At 48.7% G+C, this 15,204-nt stretch overlaps 1 protein-coding gene across 5 annotated transcripts in view; it reads right to left on the reverse strand.

Moving 5' to 3' along the window:
* GRM7 (glutamate metabotropic receptor 7) overlaps positions 1-15,204 on the reverse strand; it is a 226,820-nt gene that overhangs the window by 123,786 nt on the left and 87,830 nt on the right. The window lies entirely within an intron of this gene.

The following is a 15,204-nucleotide window of genomic DNA, read 5'->3' on the forward strand; positions in this document are numbered from 1 at the left end:
CTGCCAAAGCAATGAGACATTTACACTTGATAAGGATGTTTAAAGACTCAAAGAGCAAACTTTCACCATTCTACTCTAATAGGATTAGAAATCTCTCACAGGGCTCCAGGAGCTGGAATTCTGCCCTGAACAAAGGAAGCAATGCCCCCGGAGCAGGAGGAGGAGGGAGTGGGTTCAATTTGCACGATTAAGTTACTCAGGTGTGTAAGAACCATTTAAAAAATAACTCCCTGTAAGTGCCAGGGACTCTGCAGCCAGTGGGGCTCTTTGAGACAACCAAACACAAACCCTTTCCTGACCCAGCTCAGCTGCTGCAATTGCAAATTAAACCCCGTTATTTCCAAGAGCCACAGCCCCTTTATGGGCCCCTTTATCCATCAAACCCTCTGTGCCCAGGTTCAGAGGTCACTCACAGAACTGGGAGGGGTTTTTCCCAAGTATCACAGACACTTTGGCAGTGGCTGAGCTCCTCCTGTGCCACAGTGCCAGAGACCACAGCGAGCAGCACTTTTTGCCAATTACTCTTCGTGCTTTTCCTGTAATTAATTTAGCCTGGCAACCTTTCTGTCCCCAGCCACAGTGCCCAACACTCACAGTAAGTCATATTGATGTAATGACAGGGCTGATCTTTGTTCTAAACCCATTTTCAAGTCCATACATTGGATCATGAAGAGCAGAAGTTGAGAGGATAATTCATTTTTCTCACTTTGGCAGACTTAGCTACCCAGAAAATGTTCTCCCAGGGTGTTCTAAATCTGGCTCTTAGTTAAAATAATATGACTCTTTGTCTCATCATGTCATTGTCATATACTTTGCCTTTGAATGTTTCAGATTTTGCACTTTTCTGATCCTGTCTGCAGAGCTTTGGTTTCCTTTATACGACTTTTTTTTTTATATTTGGAGCTGTCAATCACTTTTGCTGGGTTGATTCCCCAGTAATGCTCTTCCCTGTAATTCAGCACACAATGGGATTGTGCACCATGGCAAACACACCTACAGACAACTCATACCTGTTCACCTGGAAACTGGGAACCAGCTGTGCTTCAGGAATCAGCATTCCTAGGAAAAAGTAGGATTTTTTTCCCTTTGTCCCTCTATTCCACACCAAGGCTGAGAAATGCATCATATGGGAATCTCAGCTGTCCCACACAAGCACCTTTGGGGGTTTCCTGCAGGAGCCCCAAGACATCCCCAACACACCTCACCCTGCAGAGATGCTCCTCCAGAACAGGATGACATCCTGCATCCCCAAATTCCCAAATCTTTACCTCTGGAGCAGAGAGGAAGAGAAGCTTTAAATGCAGATAATTGCAGGCTTTCTACTGAAAACTGAACCCTGGATTGGAGACAAATCCCTTAAAGAGACTCTCAAGATCACAGCCAGTATCACTGAGCCAGTCCCTGACCTGCTGGGGCAGCAGGAGTGGAGAGCAGGGATTTAAACCCTCTGGTGCCTGGGCAGCCCCAAATCTGTGTTGGGGTCCCCAGGCTGCCCCCTGCCCTTGCATGGCCTGGTCACACTGTGCAGCCACAGCCCTGGACACGGGTGATGCTGGAATGGAGACCTGGGCTGGGGAGGGATTGTCACAGCTGGATTTGCCAGTACAAGGAGTTTGATATCTACAGATAAAGTATGATACCTATAGAGTGGCTGATTTAAACAGAGAAAAAGAGAGCTCTTCTTGGTTGAGATCAGTTCATGACACAACTGCTTGGATGAGCAAAGACAGATCTGCAAATCAGCTCCAAATACCAGGTATTTTCACCCATGTTTGATACAGGAAAAATCCTATATTTCAAAGCCAGCTGCTAATCCACCTGTGCACATTCACATCCTGAAGAAAAAAGCAGCTTAAGTACTAATGACATCCAAATTATATCTTCCTATCTTTAATGTTTATGATCCTTGGCTCCTTTTTAAGTCAGAGATGTCGTTAGAGCCTAATCAATGGCATTCTGCTCGGAGAAAGGCACTCTGAGGCTGACAAAACTCCACAGGTTTGGCTTTGAAACCTGCTTGAATTTGCAAAGTGATGGAAGGAATGTGCTTTGCTTTTCATGCTGGGGAGGCTGTTGAAAATCCTTGGGAAATCAAACCCGACTCCAAACCCGACGTTCTCTCGCCCCGCTGACGTGCGAGGTGGGGCTGGAGCAGGAGAGGAGCTGGGTGAGTGACTGTAGGAGCAGCTCTGTGCTCACTGCAGAGCTGGGAAACGCTCAGAAGCCAGAGATTAATAAAATGTAATCAAATATATCCCACCAAAGCTGGGGAAGGTGATTACCTTTGGGTTCGTTGTGACGTTGCTCAGAGCCACGCGCTGCCCGCGCTCCCCGACACGGGGCACCCTCAGCACCCAGGGGTGTCCTGCCCAGCACTGACACAGGGGCACAGCCCGGCTCTGAGGGGCAGGGGGAAGTGTCAGCACCCACCTGGGGCTGCCAAGGCCCTGCAGAGAAAGAACACGGTGTGGCTTTGAAAGGGGCTGGTGCTGTCAGGGAGCTGGGACGTTCTCGGGAAGCGAGGCTGTCATTCCTTGGATTCACTGCACTGGAACTCCAGCCCTTGCACTTGTTCTCAGGAAAGTCTGGGGGAAAACACTGCATCAAAGGAACTCAAATGAAGTAGCATTACTGGCCAGAGCCTCAAGAGACACCAGACTAATAAAATTTGCAAAGCCCTCAAAAGTGCTAATTGCCTTTTTAGTGCCTCCTCCAGAGCAGGGACACTGTAGGGCATCTGAGTGAGGGACCTGCAGAGGGGCTGGGGGTCCTCAGGGATCTTTCAAAAGGAAATGTTTCTTTCAAGGAACAGCTTGGGCACTGCAGACTTTGGCTGTGATTTTGTGAGGCTGCTTCTCTGCCTCCCCTCCTGATGGTAATAAATAAAAGTTATTTGATTACAGCAATTGGAGGTTTGAGATCAGTTCAGGCTGTAATGAATGTGCTGTGCTTTCCTGAGGATGAACAACAAAAGAAATGAACCGATTCAGGGATTACTAAGAGGTAAAAAGTCCCAAGTGGGCATATCCAAGCTCCAATTCATCCTGGCTCAGGGTAAGCAGGACACTGTTCTTAACACACTGAGCTGGAACTGGCACAGGTTGCCCAGAGAAGCTGTGGCTGCCCCAGCCCTGGGAGTGTCCAAGGCCAGGTTGGATGGGGCTTGGAGCAACCTGGGATAGTGGGAGGTGTCCCTGCCCATGGCAGGGGGTGGGATGGTCTGGATGATGTTTAAGGTCCCTCCCAACCCAAACCATTCTGATGAGTTGGCAAAATAGAACCAATTTTGATACACAAGTGTCCAAAGCCACTTTCCTCACCCCCACCTCCAAATAAACACTCTTCTTTTTTTTTTATAAACCATCCAGCTTGGCCCAGAGGTGAGTTAATCCCAAAGAGAGCAGCATCACCCCTGGGAGCACAGCTCCTCTGGGCTTTGCCTCTGCTCAGACACGTCCCCAGGTCACTGCACAGTGGCACCAGGGCTGTGTTTGCCAGGGCTGTCACCTCCCACCCTCCACAAAGGCTGAGGCCACAACACTGAGACACAGCCTTTTAAGGCTGGATTGATTTCTGTGTGTGCAGAGCAATTGCATCTGCAATCAATCCAAAGAGAAACCACAAACACTCAGTACTCTGGGAAAAAATCAAGGTGCTCCAGTTCCTCTGCACACACTCAGATGTCCAAATATCAGACTTCAAGTGGCATTTGGTTCTGACATTGAAATAGATATGAAAAAAGCCCTCCAAAGGAATAATAGGAGAAAACTTGGCAAAAGGTACATGCTGCAAAAAAATAAAAGCCACTTCTTAAGCAGAGTCCATGCTATCCAGCAGTGCTATACCAGCAGTATAATCTTAATTAGCCAATAAAAGTTTTTAGACAATCTGTCTAGACTTGCTTTTGCCTGGATATAAAATTGTCTTTAAAAGAAATATATAAACAGCAATGAAAAGTCAATGAAGAGCTGTCAAAAAAGGCTCCCTGCTGTTCTGCATCTGCACCCTGCTCTTCTTAAAACACGGGCATTTAAGTGAAATCCTTCATTGTTTAAGTGGAAAAGCTGCTATATTTGGGATCACTGCACTGCAAGCTCCCAGTCAGCTTCATGGCTTGCTGGGGTGGAAGTTAACCTGAGGACATCTCTCCTAGAAAGCTCTGATCGCACAGCTCAACACAGGCCTTGGTCCTGAGGAAGCCAAGTCATTATAAATAAAGATAATTGAGCACAGCCATGTCTGGAGAGAACTGGGCTTGGCCCTGAGTGCTCCAAAGAAGAACAGGCCTGGGACCAAGGGACAGCACAGGGGATACTCCTGAAGGAAGACAGTGAACAAAGAGAACCAAGTCATTTGAGGGAAAACACCATTAGGCTGGAAAAGGAACAAAATATAGATATAAGATAAACTGAGAGACAATGAAAGGGTTGATTAGATGCTGTGGATTGGTGAATTAAGGGGAGAAACAAAATACATCCAGGGAATTAAATTATGGTGTATCTTTAATCAATGCTTAAAGAGTATTTTCTTGATCCCAGCCTGCGATAGCCCCTTCCAGGCTGAGAGCCCCTGCCAGGCTTCTCGCAGCTGCAGCGACTCTGCCATGGGAAGGCAGCTCCCTGAAATGCTTCTGCTTTCTATTTTTCCTGGGAAGCCACTCTCCCTGATCCCAGAGTGGGGCCACCAGCAGGAATGTTCTGGTGCCCAGAGAAGCAGCTCCCCCAGCACGCCTGGGACAGGGAGCTCAGGCAGGGACAGGGAGCAGTGGGTGAACAGAGCAGGGAGGGCAGCTCTGAGCTGCTCTTCCTCAGCTCTGTCGAACCCCACTGCAGGCTGGGGGTTCCTCCAGACTCTCGGGGAGCTGCTGGGGAGCTGAGCCTGGAGGGACCTGAGCCCAGAGGGACCCGAGCCCAGAGGGACCTGAGTCCTGAGGGACGCGAGCCCAGAGGGACACGAGCCCAGAGGGACCTGCACTGCTGCTGCCACTGCTGCTGCCGTGGGTGATGCACCTTCCCCAGGCAGCACAGGCAGGGCCTTCCCCAGCCTCGAGCAGAACATGGGATTTCACACACTCATCTAGACCAGGGATGGCATCTCTCCTCATCAGCCTTGGGCTCTCCCAAGCAAACAGCACTGAGAGAAGCACTGCTGGTTATTGGGAGTGAGGAAACGGCTGCAGCGTGTCCGGCAGCACCCAGGGCCAGCACAGAGCCAGCATAGAGCACCCAGAGCCAGCATGGAGCCAATTCAAACCCCCAACATCTGCACAAAATCACAGGATCATTAAGGTCAGCAGAGACCTTCAAGACCAAGTCCAAGCCCTGCCCAAACACCCCATGCTCTCTGAACCACATGGAGAATTGCAACATCTGCTCATTTCCCAAACACAAATGTTGGAGTTGCATTTCCATGTTTAACCTGTTTCATCTCTATTTCATTTACACAACAAAATAAATGCAAAGTCTTTTGCTGATAATAATTAAATAATTTGGTTTTTTGCCAACCTTTTGATATTAACACCCCAAAAATGCTGTGAACAGGGACTACTACAGGAAAACACCATAATTTGCCATCACACGACACAGGATCAGCCAAGGGACCTGCCTGGAAAGAGGGTGGGGCACCATCAACAGGAGTTTTTTGTTTAAATAAGGGCATTGGTAGCGTGTTCAAATAATGATGACAGTCTCCATTATAACATTCACTTTAGATTGAAAATATATAAATCTTGAAACACGAAATGGAAAAGGAGCAGAACAGCCTGAGCTATAAAGTGCCTGTATACACCTCTATACATCTTCCCAACGTCCTGCCTGTACATGGAAACCACTTAAAGTGCAGTATTGCAGCTCATCCTTCCAGCTCAGGTACCTTTTGGATACAGTACAGTAAATAGTATTTCAAACACTGCCTTGATAAATAACTTTCCCAAGAACATGTAAGGAAGATTGAGAACTCCATTGATCATCATTCCCTCCCTGCTGTGACTCTGCAAGGGGGGAACACACACACCCCCATTAGAGGGGTTTGCTCCTCTCATTGACCTTTGCTTCCTACACAAGGAGCTGCAGAGGGGAGGGCTCATACATCCTCATGGACAGACCAGGGAGTGTTTTGGCATGCCCAGAAGGTCACTAGCAGGGCATGAAAACCATCTTCCACAAGTGTGGAGGGTTCAGGGTGTTTGTCATCCTCAGTTGTCTGAGGAAGGAGAAGGAATGAAGGAGGCAGGGGAGGCGCGTGATGGAAGAGGCATCTCCAAATTATTTATGTGCTGCTACTCCCCCACGGCTGGGAAAGCTGTTCTTTGCATTAGCACAAAGTGAAAAGGGACTGTGAAGTATGGAAGGTACAAGATGAGGCAATATTTTGTATTTCCTCCTGGGATACAGGATTTCAGTGACAGAAACTGGAATAACTTACTGCATCCCATTATATATTACCCTTCAGATGCAGAGACACATTTAGAGCTGGTCCCAAGTGAAGTCCCAACAAATTCATCCTACTTTGCACAACAGACATATCCCATGGGAAAATCTCAGTGTAATCACAACATTTCTATTTTCCACGGGGAAAGTCAAAATGACAGCAGGGCCTTCCTCTGCAGGAGGCTTTTATGACATTCATTCCATTCCTTCAGGAAAGCTGACAACATGCCTTGCACCCCACACTGGAACAGGCACAGGAGCCAGGATGGGAGCCAGGATTCACAGGCTCCACATCTCCCCCCAGGAAGGCTGGGAGGCACAAGGGAAGAGCTTGGTGAGAGCAAAGGCACTCGGAAGGAAACCTCTAGGAAGCCTGGTTTCCCTGCCCCCAGCAGAAAGAAGGGAGCTGGGGAAGAATTTCTATCTTATCTTGCAGAAGTTTTAAGTTTTTACAATCCAAGTCAATTCTGTTCCTGAAATCGGTGGTTTTGGTGTGTTTCCAGCCCACTCCCTTGGCAAATCTTCCTTACTCAGGGATAACTTTCCCCTGCCCATGGCTCAGCCTTTGAACCCCCCACCATTTCTATTTATTTTCATTTTACAGCTTTTCATCTCTCCTTCTCCTCTTCACCCCTCTCTTGCCCTTTCCACGGACCTGTTCCTTTTATTGTTCACTAAACCCAAATTCTCTCCCCTTCTCCTCCCCAAAACACCACCTTCTGCACTTCAAGGGTACCTTCTCCTCAGGCTTCCTAATGCACATTAACAAACTTAGTCCATTCCCAATATTTCCATCATTTCTTCACCCATTTCTCTCCTCCCCAGCAGAACTTGGCTGCAGAACAAACACCAACGCTCCTGCTCCTCCGACTGCACCATCCTGCTGTCCTTCCCAGGAGGAACCATTACCCTTGAGATGCAGAAATCCTGCCAAAGAACAAATGAAAGCACCTGGACTGGGATGAAAAACTTACTGAACCTGCACCAAACAACATCTTCCCCTCTGCATCCCAGGGCCAAACTCAGGAGCATCCCCTGGGGGTGTCCAACTTCCCTGGGACAAACAAAAGCTCAACACTGCATTTCTCTGCTTTGGATTAACCAGGACTTCACCACCCACTTCTGTCCAGCTGACCCATGTGACCCCTCTCCCATCCCAGGAAGGTTTATTAAATCTGGGGGAACGTTTTTAAAGGACACTGGTGGTTATTTGCTCAGCAACAAGAATTGCCTATTTCAATTTTATTCTGTCCTTGAGATGCAATCTCCACATGGTCAATAAATGCCATAAAAAGGCAGATATTTATCATTAAAGTGGCTGAGGCTGTAGCAGGAACAGCAGCCTGTTCCAGCTCTCCAGAAGCAGCTGGGTGAGATCAGTGGCAGGACAGGGTGGAATTTGGGTGTGCCAGGATGGGGCTGGGCTCAGGTGCCACATGAGCAGGCACAAAGGCAATCATCCCCTCACATCTTTACCTCTTTCCTTCTCCCCAGCTCTATCTGATTGATTTTTCCTGAGTCTATGGAGAAGAAGGAATTACTCAGCCCCTGCTGATCCCATCCCAGAATGCCCACCCTGGACTGAGGCTCCTGCTGCTGCAGTGCCACCAGGGGCACATCCAAACCCTGAGTTCCCTGTGCCCAGCAGCTTCCCTGCTCTCCTGAAGGAGATCATAAGGACCCTGTAAAGCTACACCAGGTGTTTATCTTCTAATGATGACAAGAGATAAGAAAATACATCTATCACATGGATACCAGTGATTGCAAGTTTTTTTTTAAATTCAAATTCTTTAACAACGCACATATATTTGGTGCCAACACTCCCTGTGGAGGCAAGAGAGAGCAGTAGATGCTTCCAAAGGGCAGCTCAGATCTCATCACTCTTCTTTACTGCTCAGGGAACGGAGCCAGCCAGCCCAGGACATCTGTTATGTCTGAGGGAGGAAGAGGCCTCTCTAAGGAGATGGAGATTGCATTCCCAATGTTTGGATAATTTAAACACACAGGCTGGTGCCTTGAGGGTTTTCGAACACCTAAGCCAGGCAGATAATGAGTTTTATCCAATATCAAGTCAGAAGCCCAGACATCACCTTAAGGACATCCCCCATGCACTGCTCCAAGGGACAGCACTTCCCACAGGTGAGGGAAAAGGCACAGCAGCACTGGCCATGCACACAGTGCCACAGTCACTTGGCTTTTCCGCTCTCAGAGGTACCATCCAGCTCCAAATGCAACCCAAACCACCCTCGAGGACTGAGGCAAGTGCATCTCCAAGCAGATCAGTTACAATTAAAAGGAAACCCTATTAGCCCTGACAGACTGCAGCACAGCACAGGCTGCTGCAGCTTCACACAGCAATTGCTCCTGATTATTTTTTTCTGAAATGATAAAACATTTGTTATTTGACAATAGGAAAGAGAATAATAGATTTCACGACAATATTATTCAACATATCTTCACTGCACACCAAAAGGACACAGTCATGAATATTTGGGAAAAGTAGAAAAATGGAAAACACTTGAAATGTTGGGATATAAATGACTTGATTTTATGAGTGGTTTATGTATTTGGTTTGGCTGTATTTGATCAAGAAAACAGGTTCTCAAGAGATTGAATAAAGGGCATTCCCATCAGAAAGCAGAATCACTGAACACAACCCACGACAAAGGGACAGCCCTGCACTGCAGCCCCTCCATCCCCAAGACCTCCATCCGCTCCTGCCAACACTGACCCCACACAGGAGGGGTCTGCAGGACCAGGAATTCACTGGGAAAACTCCCTGAGCCTCGAACCATCTTCTATCCTCAAATTCCAGGAATGCCCTGGGGTCTGTGACCCCCCAAAGAGCCAAGACATGCTAAAACCCACATGACCACGTGTGGTTTCCTCAGGCTGCACTTCAAACCCAGATTTCTGGACCAGTCTGTCACCACACAGGCTCAGCTGCTCTGCCTGAAGTGCTGCAGGATTTCTGCCCCTGGATTCTGGTAGAGGCAGATCAGTGAACACTGGCTGTTCCTCCAGCTCAATGAAGCCATCAGGGTGGACAGCACAACACCTTATCCCATCACCTTCCAAGCAATGACTTATCCCAATTTCCATCTGAGCAGTGGCTCTGTTAACAGCTGGGTTTGTGAGCTGCCACAAGGAACAGAGATCAGAGACCCTCAATCTGGGGCATCACTGGGTGATGGGCATCACCCACTGCCAGCATCTCGTACTAAAACTCTCCTAAAACATCCTGTTTGTTCTTTATTACCATGGCCAACGCAATCTCTGCCCAGCACAGGGATTCCATTAACCTTTTTCACCTTCCTTTCTCATTTTTGGGTTCAAACCCTGAGTTATGCTATGAAGTGACTGCTCCCTGCAATGAGTGTTCCAAACCCTTGAGTAGGGCTTCAGTGGATCAAGAGAAAAACAAGAGATGTTTCATTAGCACCAGAATGTAAGAGAAAAAGGAAATAGAGCAGGATTTTCTGGTTGGCACCAGGAATCATTTCTCCATTGGAGACAGACAGAGGAGTCTCCTCTCCCCTCTGAAGCACAGACAGTTGTACAACCCCCTCGTGCAGTGACTCCACTCTCTCCTGTTCCCCAGCACTGATTTGTGCTAATGGAATTCCCAACAGACAGCATAAAAATTGAGTTCTATTACAAAAATGCAGATTGAGGATCAGAGCAGGCAGCTGAGCAGACCTAGAGGAGCCCACGAGAGCTCTGTGAATCACTGAGGGATGACAGAGCAGCTCCTGGCTCTCACCAGTGTCAGTCCCATCAGCAGAGGAACTGAATTAGAGCAGAGTCTGATGATACTCCACGCTGAGGGTGTCACAGAAAGCACCAGGAGATGACTCAGATCACCAAAAACCCGCATCAAAGGACTCAGTTCTTCTGAGAAGCACAAGTCAGTGTAGAAAACAAATAACAAAGTTCTAGGAAAGACTGTTGTATTTCCAATTTTCAGTGGGTAAAGGGACTTAAAACATTCTTTGTTACAAATAAAAAATCCATAGACAATAATTTCTGCAGGAGCTACTTAATTGAATGTCATTACTTTGTAAAAAAACCCAATGAATTTAGAGAGGATAATATTTAATGCACAGATTATAATGCAATGCAAAACAGTGTTTCATCTGATTCTGGGTGAGTGACACAGAGAGTCACAGAATATCCTGAGCTGGGAGGGACCCACAAGAATCATCCAGTCCAACCCCTGGCCATGCACAGACACCCCAACAATCCCACCCTGTCCCTGAGAGCATTGTCCAAACCCTCCTGGAGCTCTGGCAGCCTTGGGGCTGTGCCCACTGCCCTGGGGAGCCTGGTCAGTGCCCAACCACCCTCTGGGGGAAGAACCTTTCCCTGATACCCAAGCTGACCCTGCCCTGACACAGCTCCACTTGTCAGACAGAAGGACACCGTGCCCCACACAGGGGTACCCATGTGGACACACACACGGGTTTCAGTACCAAGGGTAAAGCTGGGAAAAACAAGATCAAGAAATTCAAATTCATATTGAGAAATAGTAAAGAAATACTGTTCAGTAGCACTGCTGGGGAAAAAAAAAATCTACTTGTGAGGGCAAGAAGGACTGAAAATCACAGGAACAAAGAATAGTTTGAGTGTGAAGGGATCTTAAAGATCACCTATTTCCAAGCCCCTGCCATGGGCAGGGAACCATGAGAGGGGTCCCCTTTCTGCCCTGGTTTGAAGGTTCTGACCCTGAGCACACTCAGCTCTGGGGTTTGTGTCCCTGAGCACCCCCAGCTCTGGGGTTCCTGTCCCTGAGCACCCCCAGCTCTGGGGTTTGTCTCTGAGCTCACCCAGCTCTGGGGTTTGTCTCTGAGCTCACCCAGCTCTGGGGTTTGTCCCTGAGCACCCCCAGCTCCTGCAGTGATGCCACCCCAGCTCACCCAGATGTTCTGCCCTTGTGTAAGAGGCAGGATCACGGAGATTGGGGAATTACAGAAGTGAATATTTCAGAATAGGAGGAGAAAAGAAGATAAAGAGACTGTCACAAGTGTTGTGCTCTCTGTGCTAAGGTGGCTTAGGGCTGATTCTCCTTCCTGCTCTGCCGAGGCTTTAACGAACGGCACCGACTGAAAGTCTTCAGGAGAAACTTCAGTGCACGAGTCCCATCAGCACAGTGCACAGGAGCTGTAATCCCCTTTGAGCTCGTCTTGAGCACTCAGAGAAAGGCACCAAGCTTTTCCAGACTCCTTCTGCTCTAGCCTTCCCAACAAGCTGGGAGCATCCTCTCCTCAGTGTGGAGATCCAGCCCCTGCCTCAGGGACAGGCAGCTCTGCAGGAACAGCTCTGGTCCTGCAGACACGGCTCGTGCTCAGAGCCAGCCTGGCTGGGCTGGAGCTCTGGTCTCTGGGATCAGGCTGGCTCAGGGAGCCGTGGGAAGGCAGAGGGAAGAGGAGAAGGTGGCAGACACAGTCTTGCAGCTCCAGGCATCCCCCTCCTCCCCCGCGTGTGCTGCAGCGGGGTGAGGGAGCACCGAGGGCTGCTCAGAGCACAGCCAGGGTGCTGGGGTGTGAAACGGGCCATTGGGGGAGAGAGAGCCTTAATAAATGCACTCCAGATCTTTCATTTATCTGTTAGGAGGCATTCAAGTGGTCTTTTGCTAACGACTTCAATATATATATTTCTTACAGATAGCAATTAACCTTCTGGTACAGATTAATCTTTTTAAAAAAATCAAAGATGAATTAATCTTTGAAATTCAAGTATTCAGTAGTTTCATTAATAATCTGAAATTGTCCTTTAGGTTTTCCATAATTAGACCATTCCCCTAATTTATTAATCCCACAGACTGCAGAGCATGTTTCAAATCTTCATCTCCTGCCACAATGACATATTCAAACTCACTTGAAGTGCTCATAATAAAAGTCACTTTGTGAAGAATTATTAACTCAGAGGATCAAGCAAAGTCTTTATATGCTAAAGCATATTTGAAAACTAAGCAGGGGTAGCACTTTCTACTCATCCTGAGATTTCCTAAGATCCTGGCTGATCAGAAACAAGTTGGGATAAAACACTGAATTTAGATAATTAGCTCGCTGCAGACTCGAGGCCAGAGATAATAAATGTGCTGGTACCTATGGACTAAATCTTCCTTTCTGCCTAAAGAACCTCATTATGAGCTACAAGACAATTGTCTGGGAGCGGATGATGCCTGTGCTCTGTGGTGTGCCTCAAATTTGGGACCAAATGCCTCCCCCTGGGGCTGCTCCTGGCAGCTCCCCTGGTCCTACAGGGCCATGCAGGGAGAACCAGCACAAGGAGCTCTGCTCCAGCACCTCTCCCAGCTCTGCTCCAACACCTGTCCCAGCTCTGCTCCAACACCTGTCCCAGCTCTGCTCCAACACCTGTCCCAGCTCTGCTCCAGCACCTCTCCCAGCTCTGCTCCTCATGGCCCCAAGTGCCATATCCAAATGCTTTTGAACACTTCCAGGGCTGGTCACTCCACACTGCCCTGAGCAGCTGTGCCAGGGCTGGACAACACTTTCTGTGAAGAGGCTTTCACGAACACCCCACCTGACTCTCTCCTGATGCCCCTCGGGGCCGTTCCCTCTCCTCCTGCCCCTTCTTCCCTGGGAGCTGAGCCCGACCCCCCCCCGGCTCCCCCTTCCTGTCAGGGGGTTGTGAGAGCAACAGCACAACTCCTGATGGACATTACAAGTCTTAGGTCCCTGGAAAATGAGGTAAACCACCCCCAAACCCCTCTCCCGCTCTCCATCCTCCCCTTACCCCTTCAGGGCATGCTGAGTACACCCTGCAAGCTGGGAAGAAGAGGTAAACAATCCCCAGCCCAACCATTTCAAGAACTGAACTCTCTAAGGAAAAAAATTCCTTCTCCTGTTGCATCTCTGTTGCTTCTGGCCCGAGTTTTCCAATCAGTGATGGCCCTGACCAGCACCCCAAGCACCCCACTAATCCACTCTCATGGCAGCAGCAGGATCACCACCCCATCCCTCCCTCCCACCCTGGCGGTGTCACAGGAGCACAGCTCATGTCACTCTGCTTTGGAAAGATCCTGCACAGTTACACACCTCACTCAGGCCACGTGCATTTGGACCCTTGAAATACATTTAATATTTGAAGTGCAAATTATCTCAGTGACACCTCTCTACTTTATGAAAGCCCCTCTCCTCTCTGCTCCCCTCTGTTCACTTCACGCATTCCCAGCAGCTCTTGACCACTCCAGTGTTTTCAGAGATCCAGGAGCTGCTAAAGATCTCCCCCAGCCACAAGGCAGGGAAATGAGTGGTGCTCATTGCTCCTTCAGCAGGCTCCTTCCCAACCTGCTACTCCAGCAATCCCCTGGCAGCCTGTTCAAATCCTTTCCAGGCATAAGTGTCCCTATGGAGACACTGCCACCTCAGGCACTGGGAAAACAACCCCAAAAATGTGGCATCCTCCACACCCTCTCCCCCAGGCAGGGACATTGCAACGTGAACCCCCAAGGCAGCACCTGGAGAGGGTCACAACCCATCCCTAAAGTCAGGGAACAAGGTGCCGTTTTTCCACAGGGATTCAAGGTCAGGACCTGTATCTCCAGGCAGCACAGCTCCATTAAACCACCAGACAACAGGATCTTCTTACATTCCCAGGGTTTTACAACCCCAGGGAACTTGTTGACAGGTATTAAATCCCCTCAGAACTTCACCTGAGCTTTATCTGTGCGACACAAGGAGTTCAGCACAGCCCTAAGAAGCAGCAGCAGCGCCGGGGATCGGATTATTCCTGTTCCAGAGCCTCTGGAAGATGATGCACTATCCCTGTTAGTGCCTTCATCTCCTAGGCACGACCTACATCCCCCTGCATGCAGAGATGCTGTCAACAGGGGGTGGGTTTGGGTTTGTGCTTTGTTTTTTATGAAGGATGTGGAATTACATGTTGACTACACGAACAGCTCGCATAATAAATTTAATTCTCCAGAAGGTCTATAAAGTGGGACAACATTCTTCACTGGAGTTTGTCCTTGACACAGAGAACATATTTCGGGTATGATTTTGCAACAGTGGATATTTGCAAATAAAGCCAATTTTAAATTATAATGAACTCTGGCATTTGTCACTTCCTGCTGTCTTAAATCCAACCCCATTTTCTTTAATACCACATAAATATGCATTTGTAGGAACAGACACATTTATGCAAATGCAGGTCCCTCCTGTGACATCAATAGAAGGAAACAATTCCAGATCCCACTCTCCAAAGCCCCTTTCTTTTAAGCACAGGCACCTTCTCCACGTGCTCTGGGATGATGCTGCCAGGAGGGATCCATCAGCTCCCTGAGACAGTTTGGGAGCGAGCTGGTGCTTCTCCTGCAGGCAGAGCTGCTGCTGATCCAGCCTTGGAACAGCCACAGGGATGGAAACCTCCAGTGGCTGCTCCAGAGCAACTCCTACCCTGCCCTGCCCTGGGCACTGCTGGGCACTGACCCCATCCCCTGAGTTGGGACTGGGCTGGTTTTATTTGAGGCAATGCCAGGGCAGGCACAGGGTGGGAGGTCTGTGTTCATTCTGGGAATACAACAGAGCTTATTCCTGCACAACAACGTTGTGTTCCCCATCAGGCTCTACCACTGAAGCCTTCTGGAACCTTGCACTTATCACCAAGAATGAATTACAGCATCTGCTGATTTCTCCTTCCCAGCACAGGATCCAACTCAAAACATTTCAATTCCCAAACCCTTCTGATTCTGGATTGCAAATCAGCTTGCCAAGGATTTGTACCTCTATTCCCCAAAGAGCCAGCTAAAGTC

Source organism: Lepidothrix coronata, unplaced genomic scaffold, assembly GCF_001604755.1.
Source record: "Lepidothrix coronata isolate B3197 unplaced genomic scaffold, Lepidothrix_coronata-1.0 Scaffold134, whole genome shotgun sequence".
In the NCBI taxonomy this organism is placed as follows: Eukaryota; Metazoa; Chordata; class Aves; order Passeriformes; family Pipridae; genus Lepidothrix; species Lepidothrix coronata.